Source organism: Prosopis cineraria, unplaced genomic scaffold (genome assembly GCF_029017545.1).
Source record: "Prosopis cineraria cultivar Desert tree isolate PC_DT_omini unplaced genomic scaffold, ASM2901754v1 PC11, whole genome shotgun sequence".
Classification (NCBI taxonomy): Eukaryota; Viridiplantae; Streptophyta; class Magnoliopsida; order Fabales; family Fabaceae; genus Prosopis; species Prosopis cineraria.
The window spans coordinates 40,367,277-40,391,084 of record NW_026555342.1 but is presented as its reverse complement, the minus strand read 5'-3'; the positions used below and the strand labels follow the sequence as shown (position 1 = coordinate 40,391,084).

Sequence of the window (23,808 nt, the reverse complement as noted above, 5' to 3'; positions counted from 1 at the left end):
GTCATGAAAGCCCAAACCAATAAGTGTTGGCTGTAGTGTCATTCTAAATCACTTTTTCTGTTGAAAAATATAAAAAAATTTTAACCAAATATTACTTTTAATAAAATAATTATTTGTCTTTAAACTGACACCATCTTTATATATTTATTTTTATTTAATAGGGTGTTTTACCCTAAAATAAATAAAAAGTGATTTATTCATTATGGGCATTTTTGGAGAAAATATAATGATTACATCTTGAAATACTAAAAATGTCTTATATTTTTTAATATTTAATCCTTTAAAAAATGCCTTATATTTTTTTTAATAGAGGGAATAGTATACAATTTAATTAATGTACTCATGTAGTAGCACCACATTTTTTTCCTAAGAAAAGAAAATTGAGTTATATGGTGTTGCTTTTAACTCAAGGTATCCCTATAGCCGGTAACAGTGAGATTAATCTCTTGAAAAACTTGAGCACCATTTAAAAAGCTGCTATCTCAGAAATGATGCTTTTTCATGCACAATTCTAAAAATCGATGCTTAAAATGATATTTAAGAGCCCCAAAACACTATCATATAAGTCACACCCATTTGATTATGAAATTCCTCCCTTGCACCATGAGATCAAACCAACCAGGGACCTGGACGTAGACACCAAGAAGAATTTCCACTAAGCTACCAACACATTGTAGTTAGGTGCTGTTTTGATGCTAGTTTTGTGAGAAATATCTATTTGCAAAGGAAGAAGGAATATATAGGAATATTATTTTTTTAAAAAAGATCAATTTTATTTAAAAAAATCTAGGAAAACTATTACAATACAATTTTAAAATTGTTTTCCAAAATAGAAAAATATATTTGATTATATTAATTTAAAAACATTTGTAAAATCAAAAAAAATCACTGATATTGATGGTTGCCAATGGTTAATAATAGTGACTTATGATGTTAATTGATTAATGTGATTATAATTTTCAATGATTAAATATAATAGATTTTGAAAATAAAAAAATAAAATGAAAACAACTTTAAGATATTTTTATTTATTTAAAAAATGAGAATAGTTTTAAAAATAACTAAATTTAAAAAGTTTTTGTAATTTTGTATTAATAACTATTTTTAAAAAATAAAAATCAAACAGGTTCTAAATTCCTCAGATAGGACACTAACAACATTAAACATAATAAAAAAAAAGATAAATGGACAAAAATATTTACAAAGTGGCCAGTTAGAAGCACCTAATAGTTTAAAATGAGAAAAATGACATAAATGCCTATATTGTTACATGAATGGATGTAGAAATAACCAAATATTAACTTTGCCCTAAGCCATTAGTTTTTTATGTTAAATGTTGATTGTACATGTCATGTATTAGTTTTGTTGACATAAACTAAAAAAGAGGCAAAAATATCTATGAAATCGTCAACTAGGAGCATTAGTAGCTTAAAGTGAGAAAAAGAAAAAAAAATACTCATAACGTTATCAGAGTTGGTACAAAAATGACCAATCTATTAAATTCCTTAAATGTTAACCATTTGGCTGACACCTATATAGAAGTTAACTATTTTTTCCATTGATGTAGACAAAAAAAAAATCCCAAGTGAATTTCTACAGAGGTTGATCGATCATCGTATGAGTATCCATAATATTATTTTAGTAAGTGTAATAATGATTAATCTGTCAAAATCCATGCTATGTGATTTCTTTCCATTTCCATGTTTCCCACCCCCTTTCTCCCTACCTCTTCGCTCATTTTTCTTGTTTACAAAACTTGAGATTCAACATAGTGAGATAGGTTGTGCACAATCAAACATCAAGACTAAGCACATATCTTATATCACCCTACCTTAAGAATATTGTCACAATCTTAAGCAATTTTATTCATAATAGGTTCAAAATTTTCAAGTGGTTTTCACCATTGTTGTGAATAAGCAAGTGATTTAATTTGATATTCAGTTAGAACGACATTTTCCTACATGATATTGACATGATAATCGATTAACCTCCATAGAATTTTGCTTGGAAATATTTTTTGTCCACGTCAATGAAAAAATAGTCAACTTATATTTAGGTGTTGGCTAAATGGTCAACATTTAAGGGATTTAATAGATTAGTCACTTTTGCACCAATTTTGATAACGTTATGTGTATTTTTACTCTTTTTTTGTACATGTCGGCAAATACTGACATGTGGGATGCATATTCAACATTTAACACTAGAAATTAATGGTGTTAGGGCAAAGTCAATAGTTTGGTTATTTTTAAACCCACTCATGTAACATTATGAAAATTTATAACCCTTTTCTCACTTTAGGCTATTGTGTGCCTCTAGCTGATTACTTTGTAGATATTTTTTCTCCCTTTATCTTAAAGAAAAAACAAGTAGAAATCACAAACTTGACTCATTATAAATTGGATCTTACAACAAATAAAGCTAACACATGTAGAAAATAAAGATAACATGGAAGACATGAACTTCAAGCCAAAAGGCCAATGAACTTCTAGCTACAAATGAAAGAAATACTACTAAAGAAATAGGCTTTGGTGGCATTTAAAATTTTAGTTTCATAGCATTTATAAAATGCTATAAGATCTAATGCTATAATAGGTATCAGATGGCATTTCATTAATTATGAAAATGCCACAAGATTGATGACAGAGCGAGGGCATTTCTTTATGCAAATGTCACTTCTTTTTTTTTTTTGAAAAAAACTAAGAGAGGTGGCATTTACTCCATAATGAAATGCCACCTCTATCCTTAATAAAAGTGACGTTTACAATAAATACAACTACCACATTTATGACACATTTTTTAAAAAGGGTAAAGGGGCAAAAATACCCTCAAAGTAGTCAGCCACGGGCATCCAATATCCTGAAATAATGAAAAAGGTAAAAATACCTATAACATTACATGGATGGGTGGAAAAGTAACCAAACTGTTAACTTTGACCTGACACTGTTGACTTTGACCGTTAAATGCTGACTGTGCATGCCACGTGTCAATCTTTGCTGAGGTAGACTAAAAAAAAGGCAAAAATACCCATGAAGTCATAGGCCAGGAGAAAAAATACTTATAACATTACTAAAGTTAGTGTAAAAGTGATTAATCCATCCAATCCCTTAAATGTTGACTGTTTAGTTAAGACACCTAAGCAAAAGTTGACTATTTTTTCATTGATACAAGCAAAAAATATTCCTAGATGAAATTCTCTGAAAGGTAATTGGTTATTATATGAATATCATGTGAGAAAATATCATTTCGACTGAATATCAAATTAAATTGCTTGTTTCTTTACAGTAATGGCAAAAATCATTTGAAAATTTTCAATCTCTCATGAATGCAATTGCTTAAGGTTGTGACAATGTTTTTAGGCTAGATTTGCTCAGTCTTGATCTTCAATTTTGAACAACCTATCTCACCATGTCAAATCTCAGGTTTTACAGACAAGAAAAATGAGTGGAGAGGGAGAAAGGAAGGGGGCGAGATACATGGTGATGGAAAGAAATCATATGACATTGATTTTGACTGATTGGTCACTATTGCACCTACTAAAGTAACATTATAAGTACTCATACAATAATCGATCAATATCTATAAAATTCATCTTGAAATATTTTTTGTCTACATCAGCGAAAAAATAGTCAACTTCTGCTTAAGTGTCAACTAAATGGTCAATAAGGGATCGGATGTATTGGTCACTTTTGCACTAACTCTGGTAATACTATGGGTATTTTTGCTTTTAGCCAACAACTTCGTGGTATTTTTGCCCCCTTTTTAGTCAACGTCAACAAATACTGACACGTGGCTTGCACAATCATCATTTAACAATTAAAGTTAATGGTGTTAGATCAAAGTTAACAATCTAGTTATTTTTACACCCATCCATGTAACATTATAGGTATTTTTTTCTCTTTTTGTCACTTTAGGATACTGGGTGCCCGTGGCTGACTATTTTGTGGATATTTTTGCCCTTTTACCCTTTTAAAAATTTAAAACTCAACAGAGGTGGCGTTTCTATACTTTGTAAATACTACCTTTGTGATTTATTTTTTTAATTTAAAATAACATAGGTGGCATTTCTAGACCACTGAAACGCCACCATTGTTGGTTTAGAGAAGTGGCATTTTTTCATGGAAGAAACATCTCCTTTTTGTTTTTTAATTAAAATTAACATAGATGGCATTTCTTCCATAAAGAAACTCCACCTAATGTTATTTTTAAAAAAAAATAAATTTTATAAAATATTATACACCAAAATTTTTCACTAAACAAAGATCCAACAATATATAACTAGTCCAGCAAACAATCCAGCTATACAATAAAAAATTACACAACATATATTTGCAATACAATAGAGTAGTTTACAACTATCTTAATATCTTTAAGTTTCCTAACTAGGTCAAGACATCTAATAGCCTCAAATCTTATAAAAGTATTCAATAAATACCTAAATTTTGGCATCCTAAATTTAAAATAAATGATGACTACTATTCAATTAGATCATAAATTTGTTCATCAGTATATTTCAATCATCTTGTTTCCTCGTAGTACTACAAAATATATTAAAAGAAGTTATATATAATTAAAAATTATCAAACACAAACAAAATTAAATATAATTAGATAAATTTTCATACCTCAAATGGGATAGAACTTTAACCATGAGCGATCACATCCTTCACAAATTTCATAATATAATACCCACAGTCATTATCATTTGGTTGAAAAGGGCACTACAAAATTACCAAATAAATTTATTTTTCATAATTCAATAAAATCTTTTACGTAGAAATTAAATATATCATAATCTTTATCTATTGATAACTCTTTGAGAATTCTTAATTTTTGGAAAATGGGAGCTCTTTGTGACCATGAAAACTATTTATTGCCTTATGAAAATAGAAAAAAATTAATCAATGATAATTGATGCGAATATACATGAATATGTAAAATGATTCTTATAAATATAAATATTCAAGTGAATAACCTCAACGTATTAGGCTAATCTACCAGCATGCCTCCAGATAGAGGATTGAGATAATAAATTAAAGGCATAGGAACAATCACATGATTGATAACAATCAAAATTTAATGTTTTCTAAAAAAATTTAAACTTTGATTATATCTTAATAAAATAAGGTATCTAACACATTAATTAATGAAAAAATAATTAATAAAATACTTATCCTGTATTGTAAGGTATTAAGAATAACATATTTTTCCAACTTTTTCCTTTTTGTGAATATTTATTTTACAAGATTTACATATTCAAATGCACTCAACATTGACCTATGACTATATCATGAGGACTAATAAATGAAAATCTATTCTCTTTCTCCATGTCTTTCAAAAAAGAAATGTACAAAAACCTTAATAAATAGCAAAAAAATGTATGAAATAAGTACTTTATATAGGTGTTAATATCAAAAACACTCGCCTATTCTCAATTAAGTATTTCCACTATAGTATTTCTATTAAGATATTCTCAGTTGTCTTTAAAATAGATTTCTTCTTAAATTTTATTTCAATTGTTTGGCCAATAGCAGCAAGCTTCGACAAAAGAGACCGAAGATCTTCACGACAATTATTAGCCCTTTTTATTTTTAAAGCTCCATGAGATACACTTTTTTGTTTATGCATGGTATTAAATTCCTTAGAAATATTACCATGCATTTCAATTATTGTTTAATTTTTTAATTTTGATTGAGTCTGTAAAAATAAAAGAATTAAGTCATAATTATAATTACATCTAGAATATTATAAGAAAGTATGAAATATGATTACCTTATCAAATGACTAAATGCAATATAGAGGCCATGCAACAAAAGTGCTCTCAGCATCTTTAACTAATATAATAACCTCATTAAGATGTATTGGTAACTTGACATCATCATTAGTGAAAATGTTCATAAAAACTTGAAATATACCAAGGTGTAATGGAATTGTATGTAAAGTATGTTCAAAAAACTTGTAAACAATACCCACGACAATTGCATTTTTTAAGGGAATTTTCATGTACAATTTGCATTTTAATTCCCCTTAAAAACAAATAAAATATATAGCAATTTATATTTTAAAATGATAACAACCTTAAAAGTTGTTTAGAAAAAGTATTAGGATTTGAATAAACCTTAAGTAAAAATTTGAGTTTTTGGGGTAATGTGGGTGTGTTTTGGTCTATCTTAGTCTATAGATGCTAGATGAGGATAATGTAATATGTTATGTAAAGTCTCTCTTACTAATCCACAATTAACCCCCAAAATCAAGATAATTACGAGAATAACCAAAATTAATTACCAAGTTTATAACATTTTTATAAATGGGATCTCAAATTTCAAAACTTAAAATGATATAAAATCATATTAAAAAAAATAAAATCAGAGCCAAATATGCATATGGAAACATGGACATTGTATAAGGTAAGATAACATCAAACTGGGGTCAAAATAGTAAAAAAAAAACTAATTTTGACACAATTATACTGTAGCATAAAATTTTATACTACGATATAAACAGCAGAATTCATGATAACAACAAAAAGCTATCATGACATACTTCCTCTTTGAACTTCCGATAGGCACCAAATCTTCTTCTAACATTCGATTGAGATGATCTAGGTGTTAATAGAAAGCTCATTTAGTGAATTAACTAATAGCACTGGTCTCATTTATAAATTCTATCATATCAAAGATTTGGACACTCAAAATCAAAACTACTATTTTCTCACATTTCTCAACTTCCAAAGTGTCCAAAACCCAAGTCAAGTGCTATTAGCCCACACAACCACCTAGACTATATTCAAGAGATTTAAGATGACTTGTGCAACATACCATAATACACACATATATCATAGATCATATTTTCACTTCTCAACCACAAATTCATCAAAAGCAAAGAGGGAGGTCATCATTATTCAAATTATTCAATTATACAATTACAACTCTCAAAATAGCCTCAAACATACTTGCACAGCATTTTGACCCTAAAGAAGCATGTTTAACTCATACAAACTGTTACTCACTGTAAGTGCATGGGTCATAGCAAGTAATATAATGAAAGTAAAGCATCGTTCTCTCAAGAATTTGTTCAAAAACAATGATCAAATAAAAGACTAAGTAAATTCAATCAACTTGAGCCACATAGTTAGGTAAAAATGATTTTTTAAATTAAATTAACACTAAAAAAATAAAGAAAATTAATTGATTCACAAACTTCAAACACAAATTGGGACCTAAGATTATTTATCCCCCTTGCATTTCATAACATGAAAATTACCTCCTATTATAAATGCTTTTAATAAAAATAAGTGCTAATCTAGGATTCTAAAAATACTTGGACAAGTTCTCTCAAGTCATGAATAAGTGATTAGTTAAATTAATTGTCCAATCTCTTATTATAATTAATAAAACTCAATTTTAAATACTAACTCTAATATGACTATGCAAGGCTAGTAAGTATATCTCTATCTTACTAGCAAAACCATTCATCCAACATACAAATATCAAGTTCTTGCACAATTTTACCCAAGTTCGACACTCAATCTAGCCCTCTCAAGTATCAATTAAGTGAACTCAATATCTAAATAGTGGTCAATTACTTAGAAGCATTAAAGAAAGAGTAAAATAAATACATATATATCATTAATCACAAAAAGAGAGGAAGAACATAATGTTAATCCATCCAAGGGTTCAAAACAATCCTAGAGCAAAGAATTATAAACATCAAAAAGCTACAAATACATAAGATATTCATAGCCATTACAAGATTACAAGAAGAGAATGGAGAAGAAGTAGAGGAACTGAGGAAATGGAGCTTCAAATCTCTTCAAAGCTTCAACTCTTAGACCCAACTCATCCGAAGCTCAAACCCTAGTATAACAAAGCTTCCAAAGTGTCTTCAAGTATGTAGAATTCATTCTGGGTTGAGCTCTGAACGTATATATGTCCCAGCCATCCAATTTCTGATAAATAAAATGTACTGTTTTTCTAACAGCGGTGAAAGTCATGACTTTCTGACGATTTAAAAGTTTTGAACTGTTTTCACAATTAACGAAATTTATCCTTTTTGTACTTGGTTTCTTCATCTAAAAGCCTTCCAAAAACATCAATAAAGCTCCAGAAATGCATTTAATCAAATCTTAAACCAAAATAACACAAAATTAGGCCAAAAATATTAAATTAAAGTTAAGAATGCAAACCCAAACTAAAATGCACATTTTCCTAATTTGATCAAAAAAAATATATATAATTGAGCTAAAATGGATTAGAATATAAGGAAAATGTGATGAAATAACATGAAATTCTAGAAGTTAACACAAACTAAATAAGGGTATCAAAACACTAACTAACAATCACATATGAATGCAATGGTGCAAGTAATCAACATAATTATCCTAGTTGATAATATCATGATAATTACACATTAGTCAAAAGTATTTGAGGCATTACAGTAGGAAATCCAATTCCTAAACCTCATATGCCTTTCCTTTGTCCCAATCAGAGCTAGCCTTGTAAAATGTTAAATGAGCGATGAGCACAACCACTCAATAATCAAGTTTCACTTAATCTATACAGTTACATATTAATAAAAAATGAATGCAATTGGAAATAAACACACATATAAAGCATGTACGATAATGTATAGCCTCGGCCACAATAATAACAACTATATGACCGAGCTTTAAACACATAATCGTATATATATATATATATATCAATAATGCACAACCTGGGTTCACAATAATACCAATCATACGCCCCTGAATCGCACCAAACCATAATACTAACAATCTTATGGTCGGGACTAAATGCATGATCATATGCCAACATTATACCCTTCTGATTATCTTCGACATGAATTTGGTAGCTACGCCCTTCACGAATTAACCCAGCTTTTCACTTGTGAGGAGCTTCTGAGCTAGGGTCAACTCACTCACTTGTGTAATCTGGTTTCCTCAATACTAACAATTATAGAGTGTCGTACCCCTAATCTAGTCTCATAAACTAGTGGAGACTAGTTAGGTTTGATCCCTTATAAAACAAGTAGGACAATCCCGAATTAACCATGGGACAAGGGTTGTCTCCTAATTCTAATAGTTGGTGCTAAGGCAAGTTCTTGAATCCAATGGTCACTGCCAATACCACGTGAATTTACAAATCTACTCCTCTTCCTAGGTGAATTCCCGCTAATGATCATGCTATGCACACATATCACATGTTCATGCATCTCAATCATCAATCACACAACATGGATTCACATATCTGTATTCATATAATCCACTCCACATACCAAATTCCACATAACAAATGGTACATTCTCACATAATCTCAATCATCATCATTATTCATATGTAAGTGAACACAACACTTCAACAATATCACATTTTCAAATATGCCAATTTTGTATCAAGAGTTTAAAATAGCAAACATGTTTCAAATCATCCATTTCAATAAGAATCCATTAATATTCAACTATATAAACTAAGTTTTCCCTGATTACATTAAACTTTTGAGAGGTTAAAAGTTACCCCTCAATCACAACTTGCTTTTTGATCTAAATTCAAGCTCATTGGTGCTTTATGAGGTTAATTTACAATTACATTAACACCCATCACTATTAATCATTAAAATCACCATTTCTAATATCTAATTTCATACTTTAATAGCCAAAGCTCTTAAATATTGAATTTAATCACCACATTGGGTTTATTAGCTCTCATTAGCTCCAACTAACACTAACGCAATCCTTAATCAACATCATTAACAATCATCTACCTCAAGCACCATCATTTATGACACTTTAGGGCATAATTTCATCCATAATTGAGAGCCCATTCTCATGGATGCATAAAACCACTATATCTAGGCTTAGATAACTCAAATAACTCTTATTAGTCTCATTTAGAACAATGGATTCAGATGCATAGCCTTAGGTTCAAAAATCATCATCTTCCACTTCAAATCTTACTTCTAAAACGTGTAGAGAGAAGACGAAGAAATAAGGAAGACATACCTAAGTGAAATTAAGCTCCAATCACCTCCAAAATGCCCAAAAGTTGATGCCCTAACAGAAGAACAACTCTCTTCATTGCCTTTCCTCTATTTTTGGTCTTTTCCCCCTATTTTAGACCCTTTTTCCATGTTTTTAAAAAAGTTTATTTTAGGAATTATGCTACAGCGTAAATTTTTATGTTGCAGCATAATGCACTAGGCCAAAATTTAATTTTTTTTCTACAATTTGAGTCTAGGAGATCTAATTCACTTTCGAATCCAATCTAAAAGCTAAAACCAAACCCAATAACCATCTCTAACTATTCTCAAATTCATTTATACTTAAATTTATAAATTTACCCTTTATTAACTTAACTAATCAAGGGGATAATTTTTGGGATGTTATATGTTAGGAGTGCAGAATTTGTTAAAGAGAAAATTTAGGTATTGTGGGTACCCAAATTTAGACAAAAGGTGGTTTAATTAGGGTCATAAATTGATTATCAATGTTTAACAAAATGCACTATTGGCATATGTACCAAATTAAATTAAGTGAACACCCTAATGTGTGTAGGAAACAACCTAGGTCAAATCCCCTAGCGAATTGGATTTAAAATTGATTAAGAATGATTATCAAATATGCTATAAACAATAAGAGAAATTGGTCTGATTGATTATCTAAAAATGAAATTAAAATTCTAACTAAAGTTTATGCGATTGTCGTTTTAAGAGAAAATGAATGAATAAATGAAAATAGATTTGCAACAATGAATGGAAGTGATCTCTATAAAAAATCTTCATTCAACAATTAAATAGCTAAGGAAATGCTCTTATTGGCCAAATGTAGTTCAAGAGTATCCCAAACATAGTTATTAAAGCTACACACACAAGCTTAACCATTAGTACTAATGTAGTAAACTAAATTAGCATCATTAAGCTCCTAATATATTATTGGTTGATTAATTGGCTTAGAACAATACCTAAAACAATGTCTAATCAAGAATTAATTCCAAATTAACCTCAATTAAAACTTATCAAAGCCTTTCAATGTAATTGTACAATTGCTAATGCTAAGAATACTCAATAATTCATCACAATGATGCATTAAACCATTAAATTCAAAAATTAAGTAACAATTCCAGGAGCCAATCAACTTTACAACAAGTATCCTCAATCCAAATGATAAAGGCATTTAATCAAACGCATTTAGTATAACATTACAATATCACTAATTCAACAATATGAAAAGAGAAATTGCAAGTAGAAAAATCTAGAGGAATTAGAGGCTAGAAATCCTTAGCCATTGAAGTTAATGAATTCAATTTTCAAATCATCAATCCCCTTGGAATCTTGAGCCTCTAGCCACGCCTCATCACGGCATCAAATCCAGCTCCAAATATGCAGAAAAATTCAGCCATTGGTGGAAGAAAATGAAGAAGTCGGTTGAAGAGAATGAAAGGAAAATGACTAAACAGAGGTAAAGGTTTTTGTGCAGATAGAACAATGAAGAGTTTGCATGGTTTGGGATCTGGAATTGAGGGAGAAAAAGCCGCGTGAGAGAGAGAGAGAGAGAGAGAGAGAGAAAGATGATGAGATGATGAAAAAGGTGAGACGGAGAGACCGAGGAGATCAGTGAATGGGCTGACGAGATCAAATGAAGAAAAAGACGAGAGAAAGCGATTCTGTGTGTAGCCGAGAATGAGTGAGAGTGAGATGAGTCTGTGCGTGAGAATGGAAAAAATAAGAAAGTGAAGAACACGGGAGAAGCTAATGAAGAAATTGGAGAAATGATAATGGCCAGCACGTGATTCTTCAATTCCAAAGGCGAAAAGAGGCGGTATGTCTTCTTATTTTTATTTTCTGGAAATTTATTCCAGATCTGGAGAATGAGTTAAAGGTTGTTAGTTCCAAAATTGATGGAATAGAAAGTGAATTGCCATGCGAAAAAAATCAAGAGTGGAAAGTATAGTAAATGGAATAAAATCCAATGGATTTAAGACATAAATGGAGAAGAAAATAAAATAAAATAATAAGGAAAATAAGATAAGGAAAATTTTTCAATTTATCCTCGTTCTTCTTCTCTTTTTCATATAGCCACCTGCACATAATTTTATATATGTTTCTTTTATGTAGTTTTAAATGTTTCAAGGTAGTTCTCTGTACATATAGCACATAAATTTCAGGAGGTTAATGTGGTAACCATTTTTAATTTTTTACAAGGTGATAATTTCAACCCATTCTTAATTAAATGGCTTATATCTAATTTACTGTATATACATATTTATTTACTTATTTAGTTTCCTTTTTAAAACAACCAAATCTTTACTTAACGTATTAAAATCTTTACATATTTACATAATTTAGTTTTCCAAAATTTCATACTTCCTTTAATAAAGTATTGCATCTCATTAGGCATTTAGTAGCCCAACTCCCAATCGCCCTTGCTGCTTTGAGATTGAAATGAACTCGAATATTTATTAATTTTGGTCTTTGATTTGGTTAAAAAAAAAAAAGAGTTGGTTTTGCTGTTTTTAAAGTTTGATCATTTCTCCTGAACAAATTATGATGCATTTTAGTTGTGGGTTAATTAATTGCAACGATTTTTTAATTTGTTTATCATTTGGAAATCTTTGAATGAGTTGACTTTTGAAGCTGTTATTCTGGTTCCTGGTAGAGTTATTGAATCTACAACTTGTGTTGTAGACATGGAAATGGTTGAGATATTTCTCACCCAACTTCACATGGTTTTGTGAAGATAAATATTGATGGCTGTTTTCTAAAAAATTTTAATGCGGGTGTTGGTATAATTTCTGATGCGGAAATAACATGGCTAGGTTATTGATCGAATCGATCATCAATGTATATTGCTCAATGTATGTTTTTTAGAAGTCTCCTAATTGGTGATGTTCACGGGTACAATGTTTTATTTTACTAAGGGATGATTGGTTCCATTAATTGAGAGAGTTGAAGTAACTTATTTTAGGATCTTGAATTCAAGTGAATGGTGTGATATGCAATTGTGTTAAATAAAAATATCAAGGTATCTGTGAGGCTATTATTGTAACAACAATCTCACATGGTGAGAGTTCATATTAGTTTGGATGGGTAGTGGTAATATCTTCAAGTTTCCTAAATGCCAAGTGATTAAATATAAAAAAAAAAGAAGAAAAATAAGAGTACGTGTTTTTTTTTTTTTAAGAAAATAATTGACAATGAAGATTTGGTTATCGAGATGATTTCAGGGAATTTTTGCTGGAGAGAATCAATTTCCTTATTAATTAGAAGCCACTAACAACGTATCTTGTTATATAATTATATATATTAAAATTATATTGTCATTATTTAAATATAAAGAACGTTCGTAAAAGATGGAGCAATACAGAACACTTTTAATCAAGGTTTAGATATGGATAAACACACACACCGTGTTACACAGTAAAAGATTTAAAGCCTTACTTTTCACGTGATGCCATGATTATCATGATTTAAATTTTTTTTTCTAAAAATATTAATCGAGGACACAGGGAGAAATTTATATTAGTTAATGATTATGTATCATCAAAACTTAAATAACTACTTATTAATTTAGATTAGTTTTTTATCAACAAGTATCCATTTAGTGTTTAATAATAACTTATTTTAAACTAACAATAATTTATTCGGGTTTTTTTATTTAGATTTTAACAATAAATAATTCTTAACTGATATAAATTTTTTTTAATGGTTTTCCATTACTATTTTTCCTTTTATTTTTCAGCCACATGTAAACAAATAAAAACAGAAAAGTAGGGGAAAAAAAAGAGAGGAGAACATAGAGAAGAAAGAGAAGAAGAAACAACAACAATTATGTATTAGAACATGCAAACAGTAACATCTACTTCTTAGGCACACTCTTTTTCCCCCCACACAATTATTCGTCCTTTCAATACAAATGTAAAGCATTATATGCATACATGCAACGACATTACGTCAACATTACGTAGTTCAATTATTACCTACAAATGTAAAGCATACTCTTTAATGCACTTTTCTTCCAGAACCAATGGGACAGATTGGTAAATATGTGGTTGAGTTCGTTCAATCTGTGTTTCGTCAACCAACTTCCATCAAGGATATTAATAATACTTTGCTTGTTCTTATCCCTAAGAAATCCCCTCCTGAAACTGTGAAAGATCTGAGACCAATCAGTTTATGTGATTTGATCTATAAAATTATCACGAAGGTGATCTCTAAAAGATTTTGGGCTTTCCTCCCTTAGGTCATCTCTCCTAATCAACGCAGCCTTGTACTGGGGAGATATAGTCCGGATAATATCATTGTGACACAGGAAGTCATACACTCTATGAGAACAATAAAGAAGAAAAAAGGCTTCATGACTCTAAAAATTGACTTGGAAAAAGTTTTTGACAGGCTAAACTGGAATTTTCTGGTGCAATGCTTGAAGGAATTGAAAATTCTACCTACACTTGTTGACCTTATTTTCTCAGCTTTGTCTAGTTCTACAATGCAGATTCGTTGGAATGGTTCAAAAACGGATGCTGCTCAACCCTCTAGGGGAGTTAGACAAGGTGACCCTATGTCCCTGTACTTGTTTGTTATATGTGTGGAGAAACTAGCTCATATTATTCAATCTCGGGTTAATGGTGGAGATTGGAAGCCCATTCATCTTAACAAGACTGGCCTTCCCATATCTCACCTATTCTTTGCTGATGATATCATCCTTTTCCCTGATGCTAATTCGCAACAAGCGGAGATTATCAAAGAATGTCTTGATTTATTCTGCAGTGCTTCAGGATTGAAGGTAAACGCTTCTAAAACTCGGATGTTCTTTTCTCCTAATGTTAATCATGACAGGTGTACTGAGATTAGTGATTGCTTGGGGTTTATGAGGACGATGGACTTGGGAAAATACCTTGGAGTCCTCTTCTTCGTGAGAGTTAATAAAGATAATTTCCAAGATACTATTGACAAAGTACGGTCTCGTCTTGCTAGATGGAAGCCAACACCCCTCTCCCTTGCTGGAAGAAATACTCTAATTTCTTCGGTCACGTCAGCAATGCCTGGACACATCATGCAGACTGCCTTACTTCTTGTTGCTACTTGTGAGGCTATTGACAAATGTAATCGAGACTTTTTATGGGGAATCTCGGATGACAGGCGTAAGATTCACTTAGTAGCCTGGGATGATGTTTGCAAACGAAAAAAGAATGGGGGGCTCGGTCTACGTCATGCAAGGAAACAAAACCTTCCTTTTCTCATGAAGTTGGGGTGGGGACTTTGCAAGCGACGTGATAACTTATGGGTACGAGTGGTTCGCAACAAGTATCGCTGTGGAGAAGATGTGATTCTAAAGATAAATGAAAGACGCTCAGGATCAAATATTTGGTCTGGAATAAAAACAACTTGGGATAATGTGCAGAGAAGCATTGAATGTTTTAACGATGGGGAGAATGTTCGCTGATGCAAAGAGAGCAATGGTTTGTTCACAGTCAAATCAGCTTACACCATGCTGTCTTCACCTGTTGATCAGAACACGAATCATTTGTGGGAGAGAATGTGGAAAGTTAATGCCCCGCAACGTTGCAAGACTTTCCTCTGGCTAGCATCTCGAGGTAGTCTTCTCACTAATAGCGTTAGGAAGAGGAGGGGTTTGAGTGGGGATGATGCTTGCCCTATATGTCAAGACCATACTGAGGATACCCTTCATGTTCTTCGTGACTGTGAACAAACTCGAAGTATGTGGCAAGAGTTGATACCTCCTGCAGCTTGGAACCGGTTTGTGAGCGTAAACTTGGTTGATTGGATTGCTATGAATGTGTCTAGAACGTTGATGGGGCCTTTTCGAACACGGAGATGAAGGCAGCTTGCGGCAGTATTTTTCGAGATGATAATGGATCCTTCATTAGTGCTTTCATGAGCCACCTGGGTTGCAGAGATAGTTTATCAACTGAGCTTTGGGCGTGTTTACTCGGGCTAAAGCTGGCTTTGGATGGAGGTTATAAGAAAGTTATCCTTGAGACTGATGCTACTGAAGTGGAGGAAGCCATAAAAGCAGCGCCTAAACCAGAACAACTTGATTTCCACCTCATTTCGGAAATTAGACAGCTCATGCACAGGGAGTGGGAGGTCCAGATCCGGTATATCAGACGTGAGTTCAACAAGGCAGCAGACTCTCTGGCGAAACTTGGACTTAACACGATGCCTGGCTTACACTTGATCTCTCAACCGTCTGCTGCTATTTCTAGGATTATTAGGAAGGATCGAATAGGGCCTAGAGGCCTAGGATTATCTTGGCAGCTTTTTCTGCCTCTCTATTTATTAAAAAAAGAAAAAGAAAAAAGAAGAAGCATTGTATGTATACATGCAATGACATTACGTGCTTCATGGTATGACATTTCGTGCTTTATGGTGAAGTTTAAGAGAGATAAGAAAAACATTGTGAGGCCCCGAAGAAACTTGTTTCTCTTTCTATTTCTACCAGAATGGATCCCTGCTTCCAGAGGAAGCAACCACCGGACCGTCCACCTGGTGAACTTGAAGGAACAGTCACTAAACTGAAAAAAAGCGAAAGCTTCTGGATCTGGATTCTCAGATCCAATGCTCTTGGAAAGTGAAGATAGGGGCATGGTCTCCACTGTCAATGATGCAGATGAGTTTCCTCCGTTAGCTAGGCAGGAAGACAGCACAAAAATCCAAGACATGAATGTAGATGACGAAAATCCAAAAAACCATTCACCAACTCCTTGTTCTTATAAGGCCTCATTATTGGGATTTAATGGTGTGGCTAATGGAGAAATGGTGATGGAGGTGGATGATTTAATGTAGGAAGGGGATGAGATCCCTTGGAAGCTCCCAGAACCTAGGGAAGAAATGAAGGAACTTATGAAACTTTACCCAGTGGTACCTATGTCGGAAGAGGAACTACAGGATTGGTGTAAACCATGGAATCAAGCATTGGTTCTGACAGTTCTGGGGAAACGCCTACGTAGAAATGACTTGAAGAAATGGCTTAGCAGAATGTGGGGTATTCCAGAATTTGAATTAATTGATCTGTGCAACAACTATTATGTGGTAAGATTTACGGATCCAACTCAGATGAAGTCTCAATATAGAAAGGTTCTCTTTGAAGGACCATGGGTAGTCATGCAGCATTGTGTTCTTGTTCAGCGATGGTCTCCATATTTTGATCCTTTCAATAATCCTTTAGGGAGAATTGCAGCTTAGGTGAGAATTCCAAACATTCCCATGCGTTGCTGTAACAAGAATTTCATATGGCGTTTGGGAGAAAGGATTGGTAAACCTCTTAAGGTAGATATGTGCACACTATCAGACATGTCGTCGGCTAATGCTACAATTGAAAGAGGAAGACATGCTCGTATATGTGTTGAGTTAAATCTTCAAAAAAAGCTGGTGCCTCGTGTGATCGCTGCATGCTCAGTTTTTAATGTGGAGTATGAAGGACTTAAACTCATTAGCTTCCATTGTGGACAATTTGGCCATCGACGTGAGGAATGTTCTAGGATTACGCATAATCCAGCTGAAGATGCTCATAATACAGTGAAGAACACACAATCTAGCTATCACAGATCACCGGAAAAACCACCGGCTGCATCTCCACAGGTGAGTACGATTCTGAAAGAGAATGCAGATTATGGGACGTTCATGTTTCCCAAGGGATCTAATTATCAAAAATCTAGGACGCCATCAGTATGTACCGCTCAGCGATACCAAGGAAAGCGTACTTTCGCTCTTAATCAAGGGAAAAGTCACCTTACCAAGTCAAGATTTAGTGTACTAGATGAGATGGAAGATGAAGATTTGTCAGGTGCAAATGCCACTGTTACTGAATATTTAAGAGACAGAGTCGAGGATAGGGCAGCGGAGCAGGTTAAGTCTATGGAACAGAAAGCTGACCCTAAGTTGTCAGAGTTCAATCCAGACTTGCATCAGAGATCATGTGACAAAACTCCGCTGAAAGGGCGGACCAAGGGGAAATTAATGGAAAGGAAACCGCGTCTTCGATGGGCCAAAAATCTAATGGGCCATTTGCCAGGACAAATAGGGAAAAGGAGGCGTACAAGGTAAAAGAAACGGGCTCTTCGAATACAATACAACCTCCTAAGCAGCGTTCACATGTTGTGATCCAGGGAAGTAATCTAGACGTGGGCCAAGGTAACTCCAGTAGCCCAAGCTCTTCCAATAAGGGCCAAATGGTTGTCCCCACCAGCTCGAATATGCACCCTCAAGGTTCTCTGGATAATGCTGTAGATCACTTACTGGTACTAGTTCCTTTTCAAGAGGCAGGTTCATCGGATCCACCAGGTCCAGTATGGAGGAGTCAGCCATCACAGGAGGCAAATACTATTGAGGATAGGGTGGCACTGGTGGCCTGAGAAGCGAAGATCGTGACGAATGTGACTAATGGGAGGAGCTAATCCCAGGTCAGTTCTTCTCTTCATGATTATTTTTATGATTATAGCTAGCTGGAATTGTAGAGGGGCAGGTGGACGCACTTTCCCTAAGTTAGTCAAGGACATTGTACAAAAGTATAATATTGATATTCTATGCCTCTTGGAGCCACGCATTAGTGGAATGAGAGCAGATGGGTTGCTAGAAAATTAGGATTCACAAATTGGATCCGGGTTGAAGCCTCAGGATTTGCAGGAGGTATATGGGTTTTTTGGAATATACATCTTCACAAAATCAGTTATATCCAATCATCTCTGCAGATGCTGCACTGTGAGGTTTTTGATCTTTTCTTGGGTATTAAATCACTGGTGACTTTTATCTATGGTGAGACCTCAATACAGGGCCGTAGAGGGCTATAGGATTCTCTATGCAATATGTCCTATAGTATCACTGAACCTTGGCTTATATTAGGTGACTTCAATGCATATCTATGGCCTGAAAATAAAAAAGGTGGGGCTGATCCTAATGTTATTTCTATAAGGGACTTTGCAGAATGTGTTTCTAATTGCAACCTTCATGAATTGGATGTGGTTGGGGACCAATACACTTGGGAACGTAACGAACTTAAAGTAAGACTGGATTGGGCTCTAGCAAATGACGCGTGGGGGAATGGATTTGGTGACATGAAGGCTTTTCACCATCTCAGAATTAAATCTGATCATCGCCTTATTGTAGTAGCTAAAGGGGAATCTGAGTTTAGATCACACTTTAGACGTAAAGCTTTTAAATTTCAATCTGCATGGCTTCTTGAAGAAGATTTCCCTGATATTGTTGAAAGGGCTTGGGAAAATAATTCTTGGCTTACTAGTTTGGAGACGTTCACCTCTACTGCTATTGTTTGGAATGATACTGTAGTGAGAAGCATCCCATACAAAAAGAGGAAAATCCTTAGCAGAATTGAGGGTATTGATCGTGCACGAAGTAGACATGATTGTAATGGATTAAGCCGGTTGGAAAGGTCGCTATGGCAAGAATTTTTCAAGGTTGCCACCTAAGAGGAACTCATTTGGTTTTAAAAATCACGATGTAAGTGGTTGCAATGGGGGATAAAAACTCCAAGTTCTTTCATGAAACCACTAAAGTTAGAAGAAGAAAGAATAACATTGACGGCCTTTTGAATGATAATGACAAATGGGTGTTTGATCAGCATAAATTGAAAGATATGGCCATTGAGTTTTTCAGAATCTGTACACAAGCGAGTTGCCTCAAAATCGGGATTCCTGCTTGATCTCTAACTTTCCCAAACTCTCTAGCTCTGATCTGTCCTCTATTCAAAGAGATGTCTCCGATATTGAAATCAAGAATGATGCATTCTCTATGGGTGCTTTAAAAGCCCCTGGCCCTGATGGTATTCAAGCACAATTTTTTCAAATGCAATGGGATGTGGTGGGTATAAAGATCTGTGATTTGGTTCGAACTATTTTCAATAATCCACAAGCAATAAGCCGGATCAATCAAACTAGTATTGTGCTCATTCCTAAGGTTGACCACCCAGTCAAGCTAAAGGATTTCAGACCGATCTCTCTTTGTAATGTTAGTCTCAAGATTGTCAACAAAGTTATAGCATCCAAGTTTTGGCCAGTTTTGAACTATCTCATTGAACCTAATCAATGCTCTTTCATTGTTGGATGCCATAGCAGTGATAATATAATTATAGCTCAAGAAGCTACTCACACGATGAGGAGGAAACGAAATGGTAAGGGCTATATTGCTATCAAGGTGGATATGGAGAAGGTGTATGATAGACTCAAATGGTCCTTTGTGAAAGAAACCTTTTTATCTATAGGACTAGAGTCTAAAATTACTCAAGTCATTATGGCGGGATTGAATACAGCAGAAATGAGGATAGTTTGGAATGGAGAGGACACACCTTCCTTTCATCCTATGAGAGGCCTTCGTCAGGGAGACCCTTTGAGCCCATACTTATTTGTTCTATGTATGGAGGGGTTGGGTCATATCATTACCCAAAGCTGTAGGTAGAATTGCTGGAAACCTCTCAAGTTCTCTAGAAATGGTCCGTCAATATCACATCTTTTCTTTGCAGATGATCTAATGCTTTTTGCTGAAGCTTCAATCGATCAAATGGAGACAATTAGGGAAATTATGACTTTGTTCTGCAAGACTTCAGGACACAGAATTAATTTATCTAAGTCTAAGCTTTTTGTCTCTGTGAATGTGAACTTTCATAGGGCTATGGAGTTTAGTAATATTTTGGGTGTTGGACTCACGTCTGATCTTGGGAGATATTTAGGAATCCCTCTTTTCCACAAGAGAGTTACTAAAGCTACTTTTTCTCCACTCTTAGTTAAGGTGCGAGGTAAACTCTCAGGATGGAAAGGCAGATTCTTAAGTATGGTTGGTCGCCCAATTCTCATTAAGTCTGTGCTTTCAGCTCTCCCTTATTACTCCATGCAAACTTCCTTGCTTCTGAATGGCATTCTGGATGAAATTGAAAAAACTACTAGATCTTTTCTGTGGAATGAGCATATTGAGCAAAGGAAACTTTACTTGATATCTTGGGAGACAATCAAGAAGCCTAAACTCATGGGTGGATTGGGCCTCAAGGACCTAAAAAAGCAAAACATGGCGTTCATTTTTGAATTATGTTGGGGGCTAGTCACTAATCCAACGGCCTTATGGGCCAGATGCTTACGAGGTAAATATGGGTGTGATAATACGCAGTTGCCACTCATTTATCCTAAGAAGGCAATGTCTCAGACTTGGCGTAGTATCACTCAGGCTTAGGATACCTTCCTCAAGGGACTTGGGAGGAAGATAAATAGTGGTACTAATACACATTTCTGGCTTGATAACTGGACTCCCTCAGCACACCTCTCTTTATGTTGATTACCAGAGTGGATGAAAATTATAATCTGAGAGCCCAAATTAGCGACTTTATCCTATCGAATGGCACATGGAATGTTCAAGCATGAAAAAGATATCTTCCATTTAAGGTGGTGAATAGACTTACCAAAATCCGACCACCTTCTAATAGAGAGAGTGATACGTTGTGCTAGAGATATGGTCCTGCTAGAAATTTTACTGTTCAGGGCAGCATATAATTTCTTATGCAATAACCAGGAGCTAAATAGAGGCATGACTTGGCAATCCATATGGAAACTACCAGTCCTTGAGAAGATTAAGATGTTCTTGTGGCAAGTTAACCACGAAAGGCTTCTAACGAATCTCTTAAGAGCTAATAGAAATATTAGTAATTGTGCTTTATGTCCCTTTGAGTGTGATTGTGAGGAAACACTTTTACACATATTGAGAGATTGCCTTGTGGCTTCCGAGGTGTGGTCCAAATTTATTAACCCAAATTTCTTGTCCAGATTTTTCTCTTTGTCCTTACAGGAATGGCTGCATTGGAACTTGAAGCGGGAGATAGGAATGAGCCAAGTCAACAGATGGCCTTGGAGGAAAGTGTTTAGCTTGGGCTATTGGAATATTTGGAAAAATAGATGTCGCGGCATTTTTAACAATGACCGACTTTTAGTACAAAGGGTGTTTCAATCAATTCTTCATCATCTTAGGGAGGATAAAGCACTCAAGGTTTTCCGAAAAGTCATTCTACAATCTAGATTATGAGAGGAGGTGCATTGGGTGCCACCTATTGATGGCGAATTCAGATTTGATGTAAACAGCTCAGTAACTACAGAAGGAAATGCGGCTTGTGGTGGTGTACTAAGGAATCAGCAAGGAGATTGGATTGTGGGGTTCAAGCAAAATCTTGGTGAAGAGAATATTGTTGTAGCGGAGCTTATGGCTATTCATAATGCTTTGAATATATACAAAGAAAGGAATGTGACAAAGGCTTCCATCTATACCGATTCTTTACAAGCTCTTCAACTCTTGGTGCGTGATGGGAGCTACTTCCATCCTTTGAATGTTATTATTCAACAGATCCAGCAAACTTGGCAGAATACTGAAAATATACACATCATTCATACCTATAGAGAAGGAGTAAGGTGTGCGGACCAACTGGCTAGGAATGCTCACCATGGTAGTTTTGAGTTGCAAGTTATGCAGACGGTTCAAGTTATGCAGACGGTTCCTATAGAATGTTTCAATATTTTCTACTCTGAAGTACCTACCAATCGTTTGGCGAACTAGACGTTTTTTTGTACTCCAGTTTCCAAGCTTAGGCTTGCCTCGACTTAAAAAAATATAGTTAGGCCTCTTAAAATTTAAGTGTAATTAAAATTATAGGTGAATTGTAATTAAAATTATAAGTGAAAAGACCTTTATACCCATGTTTACTAAAACAATAAAACATTAATAGGTTGAAGTTATATTTACCCTTCACTTATAACTATAATTTCATACTCCATTAAGAAATATGAGGTATTTTTTAAAGGTTAAATATTTAAAAATATAAAATATTTTTAATCTTTTAAGGTGTAATCATTATTTTTTTTTAAATCCTATTGAATAAATCACTTTATGTTTATTTTAAGGTAAAACACTATATTAAATAAGGATAAATATGAAAAGATATTGTTAATTTAAAAATAAGTAACTATTTTATTAAGGGTGAGATTCGATTAAATTTTTTTTATATTTTTTAATGAAGCAAGTAATTTATAAGTATAAATTCTTAATTCACAACTCATATATTTGCATTGTATAAATAATAGACTTAAATCATATTTACTTTTTACTAAGTACAATTGTAATATCTATAATAAGGATGCATTTGTATTTATAAAACATGAAATATAACTTGCGGATTAAAAATTTTTACTTGTAAATTGAAAGTTGTAATGGTTCAGTGAAATGTAAATATGACCTTAGTCAATTACTGATAAAACATGCATGAAATCTAACTATGAATTAAAAATTTGTACTTGTTAAAAAAAAGACATAAATGACAGTTATTTTTCCTTACCATCATTTATGTCTCTATTATTTAAAGTCTGCTTAATAAATGATAGTTATTTAGCCATTATTTATTCCTTTATATAAATGACGGTTAAATAATTTATCATTTAAATAACCCATAAATAATTAAATGATAGTTAAATATTGCTCATTATTTATTCTGACTATAAATAACAGGTAAATATTTCAAATTATCTCATTTTAATTCTAATTAATAGTTATAATAAATTTTTGTTATTTTATTTTTAAAATATAATAATACTTAAAATAAATAAATTATTTTTCTACAAAAAAAAAAATAATAAAGTCCACCTAGATATGGACGGCTCTTGCAAGAATGGTTTTATGCATGCCATACAAAAGGGAGCTGAAAGAGTGAAAAATGTTTCTATCACTTTTTCCATTTATTATATGAAAAATTTATATTTTCAAAAGTTGTCGACCGACGCAGCCAACCGGCCATGCATGAAATGAAAGTCTTGCGA

General features: G+C 33.3%; 1 long non-coding RNA gene across 1 annotated transcript; it reads left to right on the top strand.

Annotated features, from left to right (window-relative positions):
- The first annotated feature begins 18,233 nt into the window (after positions 1–18,233).
- On the top strand, positions 18,234–22,695 carry LOC129285417 (uncharacterized). The gene is made up of 2 exons (XR_008587196.1): positions 18,234–18,414; positions 21,775–22,695. It is a non-coding gene; the product is annotated as an uncharacterized LOC129285417 (long non-coding RNA).
- Positions 22,696–23,808: the final 1,113 nt, after the last annotated feature.